At 43.4% G+C, this 22,920-nt stretch overlaps 1 long non-coding RNA gene across 2 annotated transcripts; it reads right to left on the reverse strand.

Annotated features, from left to right (window-relative positions):
* Positions 1–14,391: 14,391 nt before the first annotated feature.
* On the reverse strand, positions 14,392–17,213 carry LOC125536416 (uncharacterized). Of its 2 annotated transcripts, XR_015615942.1 has the most exons (4): positions 16,482–17,213; positions 16,303–16,411; positions 14,907–15,972; positions 14,392–14,827 (listed from the first exon to the last, which is right to left on the reverse strand). It is a non-coding gene; the product is annotated as an uncharacterized LOC125536416 (long non-coding RNA). The 2 variants fall into 2 exon arrangements; XR_015615941.1 differs by having other exon boundaries at positions 14,392–15,972.
* Positions 17,214–22,920: the final 5,707 nt, after the last annotated feature.

The raw sequence follows: 22,920 nt of genomic DNA on the forward strand, positions 1-22,920 counted from the left end.
AAACTCTGAATTTAGCAACAAAAGTCTTGCCTTCGGATTTGTGATAGAAGGTGTACCCAACAGTCTCCTTTGGGTATTCTATGAAGACATATTTCTCCGATTTGGGTTTGAGCTTATTAGGATGAAACTTTTTCATATAAGCATCACAACCCCAAACTTTAAGAAACGACAACTTTGGTTTCTTTCCAAACCATAGTTCAGATTGTGTCGTCTCAGCGGACTTAGATGGTGCCCTATTTAATGTGAATGCAGCTGTCTCTAATGCATAACCCCAAAACGATAGTGGTAGATCGGTAAGAGACATCATAGATCGCACCATATCTAATAAAGTACGGTTATGACATTCGGACACACCATTATGCTATGGTGTTCCAGGTGGCATGAGTTTGTGAAACTATTCCACATTGTTTTAATTGAAGACCAAACTCGTAACTCAAATATTTTACTTCTGCGATCATGTCGTAGAAACTTTCATTTTTGTTACGATGATTCTCCACTTCACTCTGAAATTCTTTGAACTTTTCAAATGTTTCAGACCTTTGTTTCATCAAGTAGATATACTCATATCTGCTCAAATCATCTGTGAAGATCAGAAAATAATGATACCTGCGAGCCTCAATATTCATCGGACCACATACATCAGTATGTATGATTTCCAACAAATCTGTTGCTCGCTCCATTGTTCCAAAGAACAGAGTCTTAGTCATCTTTCCCATGAGGCATGGTTCGCAAGCATCAACTGATTCATAATCAAGTGATTCCAAAAGCCCATCAGCATGGAGTTTCTTCATGCGCTTTACACCAATATGACCTATACGGCAGTGCTACAAATAAGTTGCACTATCATTATTAACTTTGCATCTTTTGGTTTCAATATTATGATTATGTGTATCACTACGATCGAGATCCAACGAACTATTTTCATTGGGTGTGTAACCATATAAGGTTTTATTCATGTAAACAGAACAACAATTTATTCTCTTACTTAAATGAATAACCGTATTACAATAAACATGATCAAATCATATTCATGATCAACGTAAACACCAAATAACACTTATTTAGGTTCAACACTAATCCCGAATTTATAGGGAGTGTGCGATGATGATCATATCAATCTTGGAACCACTTCCAACACACATCGTCACTTCACCCTTAACTAGTCTCTGTTTATTCTGCAACTCCCGTTTCGAGTTACTAATCTTAGCAACTGAACTAGTATCAAATATTGAGGGGTTGCTATAAACACTAGTAAAGTACACATCAATAACATGTATATCAAATATACTTATGTTCACTTTGCCATCCTTCTTATCTGCCAATCACTTGGGGTAGTTCCGCTTCCAGTGACCATTCTCTTTGCAGTAGAAGCACTTAGTCTCAGGCTTAGGATTAGACTTGGACTTCTTCACTTGAGCAGCAACTTGCTTGCTGTTCTTTTTGAAGCTCCCCTTCTTCCCTCTGCCCTTTTCTTGAAACTAGTGGTCTTGTCTACCATCAACACTTGATGTTTTTCTTGATTTCTACCTTCATCAATTTCCGCATTACGAAGAGCTTGGGAATCGTTTCCGTTATCCCTTGCATATCATAGTTCATCACGAAGTTCTACTAACTTGGTGATGGTGACTAGAGAATTCTGTCAATCACTATCTTATCTGGAAGATTAACTCCCACTTGATTCAAGCGATTGTAGTACTCAGACAATCTGGGCACATGCTCACTAGTTGAGCGATTCTCCTCCATCTTTTAGCTATAGAACTTGTTGGAGACTTCATATTTCTCAACTCGGGTATTTGCTTGAAATATTAACTTCAACTCCTGGAACATCTCATATGGTCCATGACGTTCAAAACGTCTTTGAAGTCCCGATTCTAAGCCATTAAGCATGGTGCACTAAACTATCAAGTAGTCATCATATTGAGCTAGCCAAATGTTCATAATGTCTGCATCTGCTCCTGCAATAGGTCTGTCACCTAGCGGTGCATCAAGGACATAATTCTTCTGTGCAGCAATGAGGATAAACCTCAGATCACGGATCCAATCCGCATCTTTGCTACTAACATCTTTCAACACAATTTTCTCTAGGAACATATCAAAATAAACACAGGGAAGCAACAACGCGAGCTATTGATCTAGAACATAGATATGCTAATATTACCAGGACTAAGTTCATGATAAATTTAAGTTCAATTAATCATATTACTTAAGAACTCCCACTTAGATAGACATCCCTCTAATCCTCTAAGTGATCACATGATCCAAATCAACTAAACCATGTCCGATCATCACGTGAGATGGAGCAGTTTCATTGGTGAACATCACTATGTTGATCATATCTACTATATGATTCACGCTCGACCTTTCGGTCTCCGTGTTCCGAGGCCATATCTGTATATACTTGGCTCGTCAAGTATAACCTGAGTATTCCGCGTGTGCAACTGTGTTGCACCCGTTGTATTTGAACGTAGAGCCTATCACACCCGATCATCACGTGGTGTCTCAGCACGAAGAACTTTCGCAACGGTGCATACTCAGGGAGAACACTTCTTGATAATTAGTGAGAGATCATCTTAAAATGCTGTCGTCAAACTAAGCAAAATAAGATGTATAAAAGATAAACATCATATGCAATCAAAATATGTGACATGATATGGCCATCATCATCTTGCGCCTTTGATTTCCATCTCCAAAGTACTGTCATGATCTCTATCGTTACCGGCATGACACCATGATCTCCATCATCTTGATCTATATCAATGTGTCGTCACGTGGTCGTCTCGCCAACTATTGCTCTTGCAACTATTGCTATCGCATAGCGATAAAGTAAAGCAATTATTTGGCACTTGCATCTTATGCAATAAAGAGACAACCATAAGGCTTTTGCCAGTTGCCGATAACTTCAACAAAACATGATCATCTCATACAACAACTTATATCTCATCACGTTTTGACCATATCACATCACAACATGCCCTGCAAAAACAAGTTAGACGTCCTCTACTTTGTTGTTGCAAGTTTTACGTGGCTGCTACGGACTTAAGCAAGAACCAATCTTACCTACGCATTAAAACCACAACGATAGTTTGTCAAGTTGGTGCTGTTTTAACCTTCGCAAGGACCGGGCGTAGCCACACTCGGTTCAACTAAAGTTGGAGAAACTGACACCCGCCAGCCACCTGTGTGCAAAGCACGTCGGTAGAACCAGTCTCGCATAAGTGTACGCGTAATGTCGGTCCGGGCCGCTTCATTCAACAATACCGCCGAACCAAAGTGTGACATGCTGGTAAGCAGTATGACTTATATCGCCCACAACTCACTTGTGTTCTACTCGTGCATATTACATCAACGCATAAAACCTAGGCTCGGATGCCACTGTTGGGGAACGTAGTAATTTCAAAAAAATTCCTACGCACAACGCAAGATCATGGTGATGCATAGCAACGAGAGGGAAGAGTGTTGTCTACGTACCCTCGTAGACCGAAGCGGAAGCGTTGACGCAACATAGAGGAAGTAGTCGTACGTCTTCCCGATCCGACCGATCCAAGCACCGTTACTCCGGCACCTCCGAGTTCTTGGCACACGTTCAGCTCGATGACGATCCCTGGGCTCCGATCCAGCAAAGCATCGGGGAGGAGTTCCGTCAGCACGATGGCGTGGTGACGATCTTGATGTTCTACCGTCGCAGGGCTTCGCCTAAGCACTGCTACAATATGACCGACGTGGAATATGGTGGAAGGGGGCACCGCACATGGCTAAGGAACGATCACGAAGATCAACTTGTGTGTCTATGGGGTGCCCCCTGCCCCCGTATATAAAGGAGTGGAGGAGGGGAGGGCCGGCCCTCTCTATGGCGCGCCCTAGGGAGTCCTACTCCCATCGGGAGTAGGATTCCCCCTTTCCTAGTCCAACTAGGAGTCCTTCCATGTAGTAGGAGTAGGAATCAAGGAAGGGGCGCAGCCCCTCCCCCTAGTCCAATTCGGACTAGGCCTTGGGGGGGCGCGCGGCCTGCCCTAGGCAGCCCCTCTCTCTTTCTCGTATGGCCCAATAAGGCCCAATACTTCTCTCGGCGAATTCCCGTAACTCTCCGGTACTCCGAAAAATACCCGAATCACTCGGAACCTTTCCGAAGTCCGAATATAGTCGTCCAATATATCGATCTTTACGTCTCGACCATTTTGAGACTCCTCGTCATGTCCCCGATCTCATCCGAGACTCCGAACTCCTTCGGTACATCAAAACTCATAAACTCATAATATAACTGTCATCGAAACCTTAAGCGTGCGGACCCTACGGTTCGAGAACAATGTAGACATGACCGAGACACGTCTCCGGTCAATAACCAATAGCGGAACCTGGATGCTCATATTGGCTCCTACATATTCTACGAAGATCTTTTATCGGTCAGACCGCATAACAACATACGTTGTTCCCTTTGTCATCGGTATGTTACTTGCCTGAGATTCGATCGTCAGTATCCAATACCTAGTTCAATCTTGTTACCGGCAAGTCTCTTTACTCGTTCCGTAATACATCATCCCGCAACTAACTCATTAGTTGCAATGCTTGCAAGGCTTAAGTGATGTGCATTACCGAGAGGGCCCAGAGATACCTCTCCGACAATCGGAGTGACAAATCCTAATCTCGAAATACGCCAACCCAACTTGTACCTTTGGAGACACCTGTAGAGCTCCTTCATAATCACCTAGTTACGTTGTGACGTTTGGTAGCACACAAAGTGTTCCTCCGACAAACGGGAGTTGCATAATCTCATAGTCATAGGAACATGTATAAGTCATGAAGAAAGCAATAGCAACATACTAAACGATCGGGTGCTAAGCTAATGGAATGGGTCATGTCAATCAGATCATTCAACTAATGATGTGATCCCGTTAATCAAATAACAACTCTTTGTCCATGGTTAGGAAACATAACCATCTTTGATTAACGAGCTAGTCAAGTAGAGGCATACTAGTGACACTCTGTTTGTCTATGTATTCACACATGTATATGTTTCTGGTTAATACAATTCTAGCATGAATAATAAACATTTATCATGATATAAGGAAATAAATAATAACTTTATTATTGCCTCTAGGGCATATTTCCTTCACTCACAACTAACTCATTAGTTGCAATGCTTGCAAGGCTTATGCGATGTGCATTATCGAGAGGGCCTAGAGATACCTCTCCGACAATCGGAGTGACAAATCCTAATCTCGAAATACGCCAACCCAACATGTACCTTTGGAGACACCTGTAGAGCACCTTTATAATCACCCAGTTACGTTGTGACGTTTGGTAGCACACAAAGTGTTCCTCCGGCAAACGGGAGTTGCATAATCTCATAGTCATGGGAACATGTATAAGTCATGAAGAAAGCAATAGCAACATACTAAACGATCGGGTGCTAAGCTAATGGAATGGGTCATGTCAATCAGATCATTCAACTAATGATGTGATCCCGTTAATCAAATAACAACTCTTTGTCCATGGTTAGGAAACATAACCATCTTTGATTAACGAGCTAGTCAAGTAGAGGCATACTAGTGACACTCTGTTTGTCTATGTATTCACACATGTATTATGTTTTCGGTTAATACAATTCTAGCATGAATAATAAACATTTATCATGATATAAGGAAATAAATAATAACTTTATTATTGCCTCTAGGGTATATTTCCTTCAGTATCCCACTTGCACTAGAGTCAATAATCTAGATTACACAGTAATGATTCTAACACCCATGGAGCCTTGGTGCTGATCATGTTTTGCTCGTGGAAGAGGCTTAGTCAACGGGTCTGCTACATTCAGATCCGTATGTATCTTGCAAATCTCTATGTCTCCCATCTGGACTAGATCCCGGATGGAATTGAAGCGTCTCTTGATGTGCTTGGTTCTCTTATGAAATCTGGATTCCTTTGCCAAGGCAATTGCACCAGTATTGTCACAAAAGATTTTCATTGGACCCGATGCACTAGGTATGACACCTAGATCGGATATGAACTCCTTCATCCAGACTCCTTCATTTGCTGCTTCCGAAATAGCTATGTATTCCGCTTCACACGTAGATCCCGCCACGACGCTTTGTTTAGAACTGCACCAATTGACAGCTCCACCGTTTAATGTAAACACGTATCCGGTTTGCGATTTAGAATCGTCCGGATCAGTGTCAAAGCTTGCATCAACGTAACCATTTACGATGAGCTCTTTGTCACCTCCATAAACGAGAAACATATCCTTAGTCCTTTTCAGGTATTTCAGGATGTTCTTGACCGCTGTCCAGTGATCCACTCCTGGATTACTTTGGTACCTCCCTGCTAGACTTATAGCAAGGCACACATCAGGTCTGGTACACAGCATTGCATACATGATAGAGCCTATGGCTGAAGCATAGGGAACATCTTTCATTTTCTCTCTATCTTCTGCAGTGGTCGGGCATTGAGTCTTACTCAACTTCACACCTTGTAACACAGGCAAGAACCCTTTCTTTGCTTGATCCATTTTGAACTTCTTCAAAACTTTGTCAAGGTATGTGCTTTGTGAAAGTCCAATTAAGCGTCTTGATCTATCTCTATAGATCTTAATGCCTAATATGTAAGCAGCTTCACCGAGGTCTTTCATTGAAAAACTCTTATTCAAGTATCCCTTTATGCTATCCAGAAATTCTATATCATTTCCAATTAGTAATATGTCATCCACATATAATATCAGAAATGCTACAGAGCTCCCACTCACTTTCTTGTAAATACAGACTTCTCCAAAAGTCTGTATAAAACCAAATGTTTTGATCACACTATCAAAGCATTTATTCCAACTCCGAGAGGCTTGCACCAGTCCATAAATGGATCGCTGGAGCTTGCACACTTTGTTAGCTCCTTTTGGATCGACAAAACCTTCTGGTTGCATCATATACAACTCTTCTTTCAGAAATCCATTCAGGAATGCAGTTTTGACATCCATTTACCAAATTTCATAATCATAAAATGCGGCAATTGCTAACATGATTCGGACAGACTTAAGCATCGCTACGGGTGAGAAGGTCTCATCGTAGTCAATCCCTTGAACTTGTCGAAAACCTTTTGCAACAAGTCGAGCTTTGTAGACAGTAACATTACCGTCAGCGTCAGTCTTCTTCTTGAAGATCCATTTATTCTCAATTGCGTGCCGATCATCGGGCAAGTCAACCAAAGTCCACACTTTGTTCTCATACATGGATCCCATCTCAGATTTCATGGCTTCAAGCCATTTCGCGGAATCTGGGCTCACCATCGCTTCTTCATAGTTCGTAGGTTCATCATGATCTAGTAGCATGACTTCCAGAACAGGATTACCGTACCACTCTGGTGCGGATCTTACTCTGTTTGATCTACGAGGTTCAGTAGCAACTTGATCTGAAGTTCTATGATCATCATCATTAACTTCCTCACTAATTTGTTTAGGTGTCACAGAAACCGGTTTTTGTGATGTACTACTTTCCAATAAGGGAGCAGGTACAGTTACCTCATCAAGTTCTACTTTTCTCCCACTCACTTCTTTCGAGAGAAACTCCTTCTCTAGAAAGGATCCATTTTTAGCAACGAATGTCTTGCCTTCGGATCTGTGATAGAAGGTGTACCCAACAGTCTCCTTTGGGTATCCTATGAAGACACATTTCTCCGATTTGGGTTCGAGCTTATCAGGTTGAAGCTTTTTCACATAAGCATCACAGCCCCAAACTTTAAGAAACGACAACTTTGGTTTCTTGCCAAACCATAGTTCATAAGGCGTCGTCTCAACGGATTTTGATGGTGCCCTATTTAACGTGAATGCGGCCGTCTCTAAAGCATAACCCCAAAACGATAGCGGTAAATCTGTAAGAGACATCATAGATCGCACCATATCTAGTAAAGTACGATTACGACGTTCGGACACACCATTACGTTGTGGTGTTCCGGGTGGCGTGAGCTGCGAAACTATTCCGCATTGTTTCAAATGTAGACCAAACTCGTAACTCGAATATTCTCCTCCACGATCAGATCGTAGAAACTTTATTTTCTTGTTACGATGATTTTCAACTTCACTCTGAAATTCTTTGAACTTTTCAAATGTTTCAGACTTATGCTTCATTAAGTAGATATACCCATATCTGCTTAAACCATCTGTGAAGGTGAGAAAATAACGATATCCGCCACGAGCCTCAGCATTCATGGACCACATACATCTGTATGTATGATTTCCAACAAATCTGTTGCTCTCTCCATAGTACCGGAGAACGGCGTTTTAGTCATTTTGCCCATGAGGCACGGTTCACAAGTACCAAGTGATTCATAATCAAGTGGTTTCAAAAGTCCATCAGTATGGAGTTTCTTCATGCGCTTTACACTGATATGACCTAAACGGCAGTGCCACAAATAAGTTGCACTATCATTATCAACTCTGCATCTTTTGGGTTCAACATTATGAATATATGTATCACTACTATCGAGATTCATCAAAAATAGACTACTCTTCAAGGGTGCATGACCATAAAAGATATTACTCATATAAATAGAACAACCATTATTCTCTGATTTAAATGAATAACCATCTCGCATCAAACAAGATCCAGATATAATATTCATGCTCAACGCTGGCACCAAATAACAATTATTTAGGTCTAATACTAATCCCGAAGGTAGATGTAGAGGTAGCGTGCCGACCGCGATCACATCGACTTTGGAACCATTTCCCACGCGCATCGTCACCTCGTCCTTTGCCAGTGTTCGCTTAATCCGTGGTCCCTGTTTCAAGTTGCAAATATTAGCAACAGAACCAGTATCAAATACCCAGGTGCTACTGCGAGCTCTAGTAAGGTACACATCAATAACATGTATATCACATATACCTTTGTTCACCTTGCCATCCTTTTTATCCGCCAAATACTTGGGGCAGTTCCGCTTCCAGTGACCAGTCTGCTTGCAGTAGAAGTACTCAGTTTCAGGCTTAGGTCCAGACTTGGGTTTCTTCTCCTGAGCAGCAACTTGCTTGTTGTTCTTCTTGAAGTTCCCCTTCTTCTTCCCTTTGCCCTTTTTCTTGAAACTAGTGGTCTTGTTGACCATCAACACTTGATGCTCCTTCTTGATTTCTACCTCCGCAGCCTTTAGCATTGCGAAGAGCTCGGGAATTGTCTTATCCATCCCTTGCATATTATAGTTCATCATGAAGCTCTTGTAGCTTGGTGGAAGTGATTGGAGAATTCTGTCAATTACGCTATCATCCGGAAGATTAACTCCCAGTTGAATCAAGTGATTACAATACCCAGACATCTTGAGTATATGCTCACTGACAGAACTATTCTCCTCCATCTTGCAGCTATAGAATTTATTGGAGACTTCATATCTCTCAATCCGGGCATTCTGCTGGAATATTAACTTCAACTCCTGGAACATCTCATATGCCCCATGACGTTCAAAACGTCGTTGAAGTCCCGGTTCTAAGCCGTAAAGCATGGCACATTGAACTATCGAGTAGTCATCAGCTTTGCTCTGCCAGACATTCTTAACGTCGTCAGTTGCATCAGCAGCAGGCCTGGCACCCAGCGATGCTTCCAGGACATAACTCTTCTGTGCAGCAATGAGGATAATCCTCAAGTTACGGACCCAGTCCGTGTAATTGCTACCATCATCTTTCAATTTTGCTTTCTCAAGGAACGCATTAAAATTCAACGGAACAACAGCATGGGCCATCTATCTACAATCAACATAAACAAGCAAGATACTATCAGGGACTAAGTTCATGATAAATTTAAGTTCAATTAATCATATTATTTAAGAACTCCCACTTAGATAGACATCCCTCTAATCATCTAAGTGATCACGTGATCCAAATCAACTAAACCATAACCGATCATCACGTGAAATGGAGTAGTTTTCAATGGTGAACATCCCTATGTTGATCATATCTACTATATGATTCACGCTCGACCTTTCGGTCTCAGTGTTCCGAGGCCATATCTGCATATGCTAGGCTCGTCAAGTTTAACCTGAGTATTCTGCGTGTGCAAAACTGGCTTGCACCTGTTGTAGATGGATGTAGAGCTTATCACACCCGATCATCACGTGGTGTCTGGGCACGACGAACTTTGGCAACGGTGCATACTCAGGGAGAACACTTTTTATCTTGAAATTTAGTGAGAGATCATCTTATAATGCTACCGTCAATCAAAGCAAGATAAGATGCATAAAAGATAAACATCACATGCAATCAATATAAGTGATATGATATGGCCATCATCATCTTGTTCTTGTGATCTCCATCTCCGAAGCACCGTCATGATCACCATCGTCACCGGTGCGACACCTTGATCTCCATCGTAGCATCGTTGTCGTCTCGCCAATCTTATGCTTCTACGACTATCGCTATCGCTTAGTAAAGCATTACAGGGCGATTGCATTGCATACAATAAAGCGACAACCATATGGCTCCTGCCAGTTGCCGATAACTTGGTTACAAAACATGATCATCTCATACAATAAAATTTAGCATCATGCCTTGACCATATCACATCATAACATGCCCTGCAAAAACAAGTTAGACGTCCTCTACTTTGTTTGTTGCAAGTTTTACGTGGCTGCTACGGGCTTAAGCAAGAACCAATCTTACCTACGCATCAGAACCACAACGATAGTTTGTCAAGTTGGTGTTGTTTTAGCCTTCGCAAGGACCGGGCGTAGCCACACTCGGTTCAACTAAAGTTGGAGAAACTGACACCCACCAGCCACCTGTGTGCAAAGCACGGCGGTAGAACCAGTCTCGCGTAAGCGTATGCGTAATGTCGGTCCAGGCCGCTTCATCCAACAATACCGCCGAACCAAAGTATGACATGCTGGTAAGCAGTATGACTTATATCGCCCACAACTCACTTGTGTTCTACTCGTGCATATAACATCAAACCATAAAACCTAGGCTCGGATGCCACTGTTGGGGAACGTAGTAATTTCAAAAAAATTCCTACGCACACGCAAGATCATGGTGATGCATAGCAACGAGATGGGAGAGTGTTGTCTACATACCCTCGTAGACCGAAGCGGAAGCGTTGACGCAACATAGAGGAAGTAGTCGTACGTCTTCCCGGTCCAACCGATCCAAGCACCGTTACTCCGACACCTCCGAGTTCTTGGCACACGTTTAGCTCGATGATGCTCCCCGGGCTCCGATCCAGCAAAGCTTCGGGGAGGAGTTCCGTCAGCACGACGGCGTGGTGACAATCTTGATGTTCAACCGTCGCAGGGTTTCGCCTAAGCACCGCTACAATATGACCGAGGTGGAATATGGTGGAGGGGGCACCGCACACGGCTAAGGAACGATCACGAAGATCAACTTGTGTGTTCTAGGGTGCCCCCTGCCCCCATATATAAAGGAGCCAAGGGGAGGGGGCGGCCGGCCAAGGAGGGCGCGCCAAGGGGGAGTCCTACTCCCACCGGGAGTAGGACTCCCTTCTTTCCTAGTTGGAGAAGGAGAAGTGGGAAAGAGGAGGAAGAGGGAAAGGAAAGGGGGGCGCCGCCCCCCTCTCCTTGTCCTATTCGGACTAGGGAGGGGAGGGGCGCGCGGCCACCTCTTGCCTCCTTTCCTCTTCTCGCTTAGGGCCCATGTAGGCCCAATAACCCCCGGGGGGGTTCCGGTAACCCCCCGGTACTCCGGTAAAATCCCGATTTCACCCGGAACGATTCCGATATCCAAATATAGGCTTCCAATATATCGATCTTTATGTCTCGACCATTTCGAGACTCCTCGTCATGTCCATGATCACATCCGGGACTCCGAACAACCTTCAGTACATCAAAATACATAAACTCATAATGAAACTGTCATCGTAACATTAAGCATGCGGACCCTACGGTTCGAGAACAATGTAGACATGACCGAGACACGTCTCCGATCAATAACCAATAGCGGAACCTGGATGCTCATATTGGTTCCTACATATTCTACGAAGATCTTTATCGGTCAGACCGCATAACAACATAAGTTGTTCCCTTTGTCATCGGTATGTTACTTGCCCGAGATTTGATCGTTGGTATCTCAATACCTAGTTCAATCTCGTTACCAGCAAGTCTCTTTACTCGTTCCGTAATACATCATCTCACAACTAACTCATTAGTTGCAATGCTTGCAAGGCTTATGTGATGTGCATTACCGAGAGGGCCCAGAGATACCTCTCCGACAATCGGAGTGACAAATCCTAATCTCGAAATACGCCAACCCAACATGTACCTTTGGAGACACCTGTAGAGCACCTTTATAATCACCCAGTTACGTTGTGACGTTTGGTAGCACACAAAGTGTTCCTTCGGCAAACGGGAGTTGCATAATCTCATAGTCATAGGAACATGTATAAGTCATGAAGAAAGCAATAGCAACATACTAAACGATCGGGTGCTAAGCTAATGGAATGGGTCATGTCAATCAGATCATTCACCTAATGATGTGATCCCATTAATCAAATAACAACTCTTTGTCCATGGTTAGGAAACATAACCATCTTTGATTAACGAGCTAGTCAAGTAGAGGCATACTAGTGACACTCTGTTTGTCTATGTATTCACACATGTATTATGTTTCCGGTTAATACAATTCTAGCATGAATAATAAACATTTATCATGATATAAGGAAATAAATAATAACTTTATTATTGCCTCTAGGGTATATTTCCTTCACTTCGGGCATCTTGGGCACCTCCGGTACAATTGGGTGTGGTAGTTCGGGCATCTTTGGCACCTCTGGCGCGGTAGGGTGTGGCACCTCAGGTGTCTTTGGCACTTCGGGCATCTTCGGCACCTCTGATACAATTGGATGTGGCGGTTCGAGCATCTTCGGTACCTTCGGCATGGTAGGGTGTGGCACTTCAAGCGTCTTTGGCACCTCAGGAACAACGGTATGTGGGATTTCTAGCTTTGGTTGCTCCGGTGTGGTGGGTTGCAACGCCTCAGGCATCTTTGGCACCTCTGGCACGCCTGTGGGAAATTCAGGCTTTGGTAGCTCTGGAACGGTAGGGTGTGGCAGCTCTGGCATCTTTGGAATGATGGGGTGCGGCATTTTCTGGAACCTTGGGCACCTCGGACACAACTAGATGCGGCAATTCAGGCATCTTCAGCACCTCAGGCACGGTAGGACGCGGGAGGTGCTCCTCCTCTGGCCCCTTCTCTTCAAGGTACCGTGCGGCGCTGATCATGCCAGTGCATGAGAGCAGCAGCGCCACCACGAAGGCAAGCGTGGGCACGGTGGTCTTCTTAGAAGCCATGCTGAATTGTCTGCACTTGTGCTCGTGTATGTGTGTGTGTGTGAACTAGAACTAAGCTAGTTCTTTGTGTGAGATATCCATACGAGAGATGAGAAGGCTTGTATTTATAACACCTGCCCCAATAGTGAAATCAAGCTTCATGTTTATTTTTGTCAGTGGCAGCTCATCTGCATCTCGCGGTGGTTGCCCAGTCTGGTCGCCGCGTGTGATCCCCCGATCTGTGTCTGTGTGTGGTTTAATTAGTTGGGAATACTGAGACGTGGGTGACCTAATTGGTATCTATGCACAAGTATCATGAATACACGTGTCCATATAGCTGGGCAGCTGAAAAATATGGATTAAGATTGTTCAACAAAAAGGCGAGAGGCAGAGCAATTTTGGGAAACTATATTTATGAGACTGCAGGTTTGGTACGATGCATTTCAAAATTACTAAGCACTAGTAGAATTAGAATGTCCGTGCGTTACTACGGGCTACAATATATATATAGTTGAGTGACTAAACAACAATCGTCATGTAAACCTATATATATACTAGTACACATGCCCGTGCGTTGCACCGGGCGAAAAAGGGCAGAACCTGCCTCCGGTGCCATTATGCACCATTTTATATTCAATTGTAATAAACTTCAATGATAATGTTAAATGTTAAAATTTTCTTTTTTAAAATAGAAGGTAATGTTTACATAAGAATTGGAATATTTTTTTAAGAATAGTTAACATTTTTATGAAATGTGAACATATTTCTGAAAAAGATCATTTTTCGAACAGATGCTTTTCTTGCAAAGAGTCTTTTTTAGGGGTAATAATGTTTTGTTTTTTGAGGTGTAATAGCATTTTTCTGTATAATATTTTTTTTAATGTTTTGTTTTTTGAAAATATATTTTTCTGCAACTGTTTTTTGCACAACCCGCATCATGTGATATTTTTTAACAATGCGAAAAAATATTCTTAGTGGGATACTTAAGTGATGTGTTCGTAGTTGGACTGTAAGCCAGGGTTATGTGGGTGTCAGGTTTGACAAAGTAGTGTGTAAAAAAAAGTTTGGCAAAGTAGGGAGGTGATATATCCCAGTCTGGTATAACTGTCAGGAAAAATAAGAAACCAATGAAAAAAGAACTTAATATTAATAGACACATCAATATCAATAGATACATCAACCAGAGTTATGTATTCACATTTGCTATGATACATTTCCATAGAATTTACATATATACATGAATCAAAGGTCAACAAAAAAGAGGTGCAGCACTTAAAAATACAAGTGCTCGTCATTGTCGCCATGTGCTGCAACTAATAATAGTAAAAAAAACACCCCTGTGGTTCTCTAGGAAGTTGGAACAGCAACTTACTAATACCAATTCGGCAGCTACAGTGAGTTTATTCCTCTTGAAACATCCATGTGGTTGGCTCATGTTGCCCAGCCTTATTTTTAGAAAATGGTGCTATGTTCTGAAATTAGTACCACATTCGGAAATGACATCTTGTGGACTCTTGGAATACAATCCATTTCAAATCAAATTAATCCACAACAGCTTAGGCATTGAGTGACCAATAACAATATTTATCTGAACACAACAATGACAGTGGAACAGGTTCAGTTAAACAACTCTAAGAGATTTATTTTTCTGCAGGGAAACAACTCACCTTTCCAAGAAGCAACCATGTATTCCTTTCCTCCTTGAAGTCTTAGAACTGCAGCCTCCACTTTGGCTATCAAGAGCAGCAGCAGCAGCAGCGCGTCTCCAGGACTTTTTCCAGAAACTCGTCTCTAACATGATTTACATTTTCACTCATGCCCACACATAGATTGACATGCTCAACACTCGTTCTTGCTAATCTACAGTTTCTGGCAAACACGCGTTGAACCATTTTTCAGGACACTCGAAGAAAGCACCCAAATTTCCACGACTGAATCACAAATTCACAATCATCTAAGGAGCAGGTACATAAGTAAACCGATGCAATTTACAAAAACCATAATTAATCTTGGCTTGGCGCATCCTTTGCAGACTCGGTAGGACTGAAAATATCGTCCCTAGTCAATAATCTGAATAGTTGACTGCAAAACCTGTACAATCTGATGAGCATTGCAAATTTAAAGAGGTTCTAGAATAATTATTGAAGTGTTGAGAAGTGCCTAGTGCACATGAATAGAACCCCAATAGAACGCCAAAGGACCATCCCCAAAGCCAGAGAATCTCGTCTCCCGTCAATCCAAAGATTAGTCAAATAAGAGTTATTAACAGTTCTTCATGCACTCATGTAGTCATAAGTTCAGTTTTGGTTGCCTAATCTTAGAGCACACAACTGTCGGATGCAAGCTAAAACAAAGATGTGAAGAAAAAGACTGCTCCTTATAATGTCAGATTGTGTGATCCTTTTGCTTGCAAACTCAATCTATGGTGCTTCAGATAGACTGAGGATCTGAATCAAAGTTACAACAAGAGTGTTCTTTCCCATGTAAATAAGCGTTGGAGATTCTTTCCCTGTTCCTATCTAACTTTGGATGCAAGAATCTGAATGTGTCATTGTAGAACTGCAATAATTGACTGAATGCAAACTTACACTTGATTGAGCACTTGAATTGTTGTTTTTTTGCAGGCAACGCCCAAGTTGTTGTTGTCGCTGCAGCTCAAGATCCACGCCTTCCTGCTCTGGCTGTCCGTCGGCTTCCTGATGCATGTCCGCGTGCTGCTGATCAACTCCAAGACTGTAATCACATAATTAAGCAATGCACATCTCAACTTACCGGACAACATGAAGGATAAATATCAATATTTTAGCAGATAAATTTAAGACTTAGATGCTCTGAATTTCATCATTTGCGAGAAAAATGATATTGCAAGGCACATCATTTTATTGTACAATCAGCTCTCCAAAAGCACCTAAATTTCAGTGTACAATCAGAATTGCTAAGAACCATTTGCTACAGAACTTACGGTGTACCGAAAGATATTCATCAAGAGCTAGCTAAACCATTTCATATATGAAGCGAAAATCAAGAATTATTGGCATTAAGGTAAACCGTCAATGCACATACCCAAAAATTTGAAGCAGCCAATTTGACTACGTTGGTCTGATGATCCTTCCATTAGTCTTCGTAGGAGCCAATTTGTTAAAATGTAGTACAAGGCAATATAATTTGTTAACTGCAGCAGAAACGACCATTAGATTAGATTAGAAGATGATTCTGAAAACAATTTGGAGCCGGAACCAAACCTTGCTGAGCCCTCCACTGCCTCGCGTCCGCACATTCAAACGCATCATGCATGCAGCTCTCCTATGTCTGCTGAGTGTTGCCGGCGAGCTCCTGGGCGCCTCCAAGCGTGCGTGCTTGCTGGGGTGGAGAAGGGGAGCGAGGTTGGGTGATGTGGGCAACGATCGCTGGCTCGACTTGGTCTAAGGGCGAGCACGGGGCAGTCAGTGGGGGTGGCGACTCGGCGATGGGGTGGTCGGGCGGCCTCAGCGGCCGGGGCGGCGCCGCGCTGCAGCCCGTTGAAGTGACCACCACTCCCTTCTCTCTCCCTCTGGCCTCTCATCTCCTTCCCGTCCTCTCTTTTCTCTCCCACTCATCTCTCTCTTCTCTCGCCGGCGTGGGCCATGGCGCGTCCACCAGCCATTGTGCTCGAAGCTCCGGCCGTCTTCCTTCCAGATCCGCCGCTTGCGTGCAATTTCCCACCAGATCCGTCCAGATCCGACAGGTCCTCGCCGACTGCGCCATCGCAAGGCCGCCGTCAAGCTCGGCGTCGTGGGCGACGCCCCAGCCCTTCCCGCTCTCCCGCCTCTCCTCCATGCCTCTTCATTTTCTCCTCCTTCGTCTCCTCGCGTGGCTCCCGCCTCCCCCGCAGCTTGATCCGGCGCCGGAGCACAGTGTCGCCTCTCCGATTCGCCTCCCCTCCCCATGGCCGCCCCCTGCAAAAAAAGAAACATAAGGATCGCGCGTTGGATACTCTCAAAGGCAGGGGTGTTCCTGCAAATAAATGTTTTCTCATATACCCACTTAAAATAGGACTGCGGGTTAATTTCGCAGAAACTGAGGGACTTTTTTGCAAAAAGGCCGATGACGGACGTCCAGAATCAGTCGTTTCTTTATTATTAAAACTAATACCAGTAAAATGCCCGTGCGTCGCTACGGGCTACAATGCATATAAATAAATCAAATAAATAATTAAGGACGTCTTCACGGTCGAAGCTCATTTTCCCCTCGTACGTTCGGGCTTGTTCGGACATCAAATGGGCGCCGAATAGGCTCCCCAAAATTCAACTGTTTGGACAGTCCGAGCTCCCCAAATTAAGCCCATACGTGAGGGAGAAATGTGGTTGTCTGAACTATCCGTCGTGTTATCACCCACACACAGTCCCAATACAAAAACCCCACCCCATGACGCACCCTTCCGTTTTCCTGCGAAACCCTTCCCTTCCTGCTCGATTTCATGCCATAGTGGAACATTTCTACTGAAGTCTTCTCCTTTAAAACCGGATGACATCCACCTCACCTTGACCACGGCGCCTTGTCTCCTTGCACCATACTTCCTCACTGACCTAAAAGAGTGATAAGTATGTACATAAAACTCAAAGGAGTTGATAAAAAAAACTTAAATAAATGATGCTATCGGGCCGAAGCTCCGCGTCGGTCCCAGGTTGGTCGTTGGGTCTGACTTGATCCAATAGACCACGCGTCCTCCGCTGGTCCATGGGACATGGGACCCGCACACCGGTTATCCCCGTTCCTCCTTATCTTCTTCCTCGATGCAGATCCTCTTATATCCATTGTCTTTCTCATTATCATGGTTGAGGTCATCCCTTCAGCATCGATATCCTCAAATCCCCCATGACTCCCTCTCATGAATAGGCCGACGACCTCCCTCATCCTTTCTCTATCACTCGCTAATCCCATGGAGCCATCTCCTTTACCACGCCAGGGACCTCCCGCATGCATCTCTCGCAAATCCCCATGGCCCCCTCAGGTGGAGGACAGTCACCTGTGCTGCAAAAATCCATGGAAAAGTTGCGTCCGGCACCTTCGGAACCTGCGACCAGCACCCGCAGAAGCTGCAATGCGTGGAGGTGAGGTCCTGGCGAAACCGGTGAGATGTTGAAACCGATCGTCGACAAGATTCAACAGCTGTTAAGTTTTGCTGGAACATGTGCTCATGTTTGTTGTGTAGGTAGCCCACGTGACGTAGATGCTACAGCCGATGACGTTATTTGTTGGAACCATTGGCAAGTTTTGCTGGAACTGATGCTTGGCAGACCCCGCAACGTGAATGCTATAACCGGCAAAGCAATTTGCTAGAATCAGCGACAAAATTTGCTAGACAGGTAATTTGGGCAACTGCGACGACATGAGGGTCCTCGGCGAGCCGTCAGAGTCAAATGCCCCTCAGTGTGCCATGGTCAACATTTTTCTTCCTCGAACCAGCTCTGCGGCAGGAGCTGCACCCGGGGGTGATGGCAAGCTGCAACATGGTGACACCGTGCTACAAGCCAGGAGAGATCGACGGCGACCACCAGGGGCGGTTCAATGATGTCGACATGATGCTCCAAGGTAGCCGATGGTGTTGCAAGGGGAAAGAGCTATGGTGCGAGGTGTCGATTCCCGTCCCTCCACGAATCACCCATGGTGAGCTGCAATGAGCGAACCAGTGCTTCATGTAGGGGCGGAAGAAAAACTTAAATCGAATGGCTATTAGCGTCCAGATAAAACAGTAGTGCGTAAATCGGATGACCCAGCAACTGCAGCGCCGCGAATTTGGGCTAGTCGACCGACGCCTAGCTGCCACCAAACCTGAAGTTCGTAAATGTGTTGTCACATCTTGATTAAGCATTAACTAAGTTTCTGGTATAAAAAGGTGAAAGTTTGTTCATCATTTTAGCCAAATATAGTAGTATTTATATAGTATGGTAACCCATTTCTTGGGATCGATTGTAGTCAATGGCCCATCCTGCTGCTCTATGCCTCTACTGATGAAGCCTCAATAATACACTTGTTTCTCAAAGTTCTAGGGAGCAGAAGCATTTCCATGTTTGCTTCCCTTTAGTGAAGCTGAAGGTAATGGCCTGTCGTTCAATATTCAAACACCTGAAGTTTTTCATGCCCACAAATACCCGATGATATTCTTATTTTCATACAAAAGGATTTAAAATTTAAACCAAATTTACACCATTTTCTAATTGTTGTCACATTTGAGACAAACCAAACTAATACTGAAAACACATATGATATTATTCTTTTACACAACACATATGAAATTATGAACTGATTTAGACCATTTTTTATAAGCAAATGTAAAATAGAGCCATATGCTATCATATTCTTGAAAGAACACTTTCTGGAAATCAAAATGAAATGAAATAATCGTACATTAGTCTCCACGAGTCTCACATATATAGACCATCTCATATATCCCAATTTTGTGTCAAATAATGAGATCATCGTCAAGATACATCTTCCTGATTACAGTGCAAAGTAATGCTATATCACAAATGGTTGTAAATCAACAGTAATTATGTATAAGCATGCATGAGATCAATACTCAGGTTGTAGTAGAAATTAGTGATAAACCAATAAATAAAATATGTATACGCATGTAAGAAATTTAGAAGTGCATCTAAGCATAACATGTGCAGGTCACATACCAATAATATAGACATAGTTAGCGTCGGGGGAACCCACGAGATCTTTAACCAACAGAAAGAAAGCTACCCTCATCTTCTAGCCGGCTGTCATCCTATAACCAGCACTCCATCATGAATATCAATGCTTCCTTTCATATCCTTCCCAAACCTTACTCTTTCACATTTTATTGTAATGATTCCTCCGAACAAATATCTAACCACACATGCTTTTGCCAGTATTGCTCGCATCATGTTCTCCTGGAATCCATTTATGTAGGTCAAAATGTTCCATTACCAAAAAAACTGGACACTGAAGATTTGCAATACCAGTGTCATACTAATTACTGACATTCATGTGGGATTGGAAGAAAATTCAAATTGCCTTTATTTTTTAGACAAGGGTAATTCAAATTACCTAAATAGTCCCAGTAGACGCAGTGACCACAGTTCACGATGTAGCGTATATGTGTACTGGGCCTTTGGTGCACGACTGCGTCGGTTGGGGCCTCACATGCTGCCCAGCACAGTCCTGCACTAACGAACTTTTGATGTTTCCCTCCTCCAAGGTTGTGAACATGAGTCCAAGTTTTTTGTTCTTCGACCACCAATCAAGTTTAGAACTGGTCCAACAATTTCATGTTGAGATCTGAATAGAAAAAGACATGATGCCATATGAGAAATATCATGGCCACCAAAGTGTAGCGCTTATGAGTTCATGAAACCACTTTGGTGAAGGAAAAGAAGAAGAAGAATACTGCATATACATAAGAATAATGCTTATGAGTACATGAAGTAGCAAACATAATTCAAACAACTACAGTCATGCTTAGAATTAGGGAGCCAAGATGACTTCAAGAATAAAAGCAACCATTAACTCAACAGTGCTCACATTAGTGGTGTTGTCCTGCGTTATGGATGAGTTGCGGAAAGGGATAGGTGTTGCAAGCGTCAGCTAGAGGCGGACGTAAGTGAAGGGCACCATGGCAGCAAAACATGGGCTGAGAGGACGAGCGCATGTCACCGCCTCATCACTGATCTCAGGCATCCCTAATTTCTCCATTACACAACCAGGGATAAGTTATGTCAAATTACATATCACTTTGGCTGGGAGTTGATGTCACCATGGCTTGTCCAAATCAAGCGCTTAATTCTTTTGGATTGGAAAGACAACAAACTGAAGAATTAGTGCAGCATCACCCTGCAAATCAAACATGTTTCTTGTTTCTTCGTGCAACATCAGCTCTGCAAATCAAACATGTCAGCAGTAGATAATCTATCAGGATGGAGGCCCCTCGTCATTGGTGACATTGTCCCAGCCACAAAACTTCTCCAACAAAACAGCTCCATCTGACAGCAGCAATTGGGTTCACAAAACCAACATAAAAAATCAGTTCTGAATTGATAAACTAAATGATAGCTAAAATTTATACCGGGTCATAGGAGAATTCACACAGTTTGGCAAATATACAGGCTATAGTACATACACAAAATAACAGCTCTAGGCATAATAAACTTGCAACTTCTGTTGAACACCAAGAACAAGAAAGAAGCATACAATTGCATCCATTCACCATTGCATCAAGTTGTTCCCTTCAAACCTCCAAGAGTGATGGCGGCACCGGCATGACCACACCTGCACCAGTTCACCGAACCAATGAACCAAATCAATTGTTCACACTGTGTTATGATGAACAAATTCTAAGACATCACATCACTGTAGCAGTCCAAATAAATCGGTACATTAGCTTTGAACAAATACTGACATAGATCGAGTTTCTAGCTCAGGGTTGTACGTGCACAAGTCTTATTACTTATTGCCTCACGCAGCGGTCTGTATTGATCCCATTGATCGATTGACTGCTGCCATGAACTGCTGCTGATGAGTTTGATTTGGGCGACGGCTGGCCAGCAAGTCCCATGGAAGAGAGATATAAGGGAGAGACAAAGCTTATATGCATGAAATAGATTACTTCACATCGCGACGGTGGCGGACACCCGGCTGACGGCAAGTTGGTAAGGCAAATGAAAATTAAGGCGCTCTAGCCGGAACAGAGGAGTGGAGCGACCATTACCAGATGGAAGAAGATGCACACACAAGGGGAGAGGAAGAGCGGCATGGCAGAGTAACCCACCGACGGCCGTGCCTCCAGTCTGCCTCCCCCGCGCCCCTCAGTTCGTCTCCACCGCACTCGCTCGAGGGCGCGATCACGCAGCCGTGCCGCTGTCTTGCTTTGATGCCGCCGCACGTCATTCCTAGAGAGACCAAGATGGGAGAGATGAGCAGGCTCAGGTAGAGGGAAAAATCTGTACCTCACGCCCGTCTTCCACCATCATCCTAAGCCCGCCGCCGATGCTGCCCTGAGCGCCACTGTTTCATCTATCTAGACGCCACAGGAGAAAAACGTGATGGGAAGGGCTCATAGGGTTTGGCTGTCGTGGGTGAGAAGGATATGATCTGGGATTGATCGTCCGTGGCCATAAAAGGAAGATTAAAGTGTCTAAAAAAGGAAGATTACAAAAGCAGGAAGGTAGGGAATCGGTCTGCCAACAAAATTGATCGACCAGGTGGACTTCAAAGGGGAGAAAAAAACATGTGGGATCGATGGAAAGGGAGGTCGAACGAACGAACCAACGACGTACAGACTGCTACTTTAGGAATAGAGATTAGGGGAATATATATATATATATATATATATATATATATATATATATATATATATATATATGTATGTATATATAGGAGTAGGATTTCTACAAGTGCTTGCCACAGAACTAGTTAAGGGTTTTAATGGTGCAAAAGTTCTCAAAAATTCTGAAAAAAATACTGAACCAGCACACCTATAATATAACATGATCCAACCGAGGGATTAAAGAAATACGACTGTATGTGTTCTGGACAAAAAAAACAAATAGTTCAGTATATATTTATGTCGCGGTGAGCTGAAATGCTTATTATTTTTGGCTAGGACACATAAATGCATATTTTGACAATCCCTCCGTTGGATCATCTTATTACATTAGAGCGATGCTCCCATATTTA

Source organism: Triticum urartu, chromosome 2A, assembly GCF_056163025.1.
Source record: "Triticum urartu cultivar PI428250 chromosome 2A, HENAU_Tu73, whole genome shotgun sequence".
Taxonomy (NCBI): domain Eukaryota; kingdom Viridiplantae; phylum Streptophyta; class Magnoliopsida; order Poales; family Poaceae; genus Triticum; species Triticum urartu.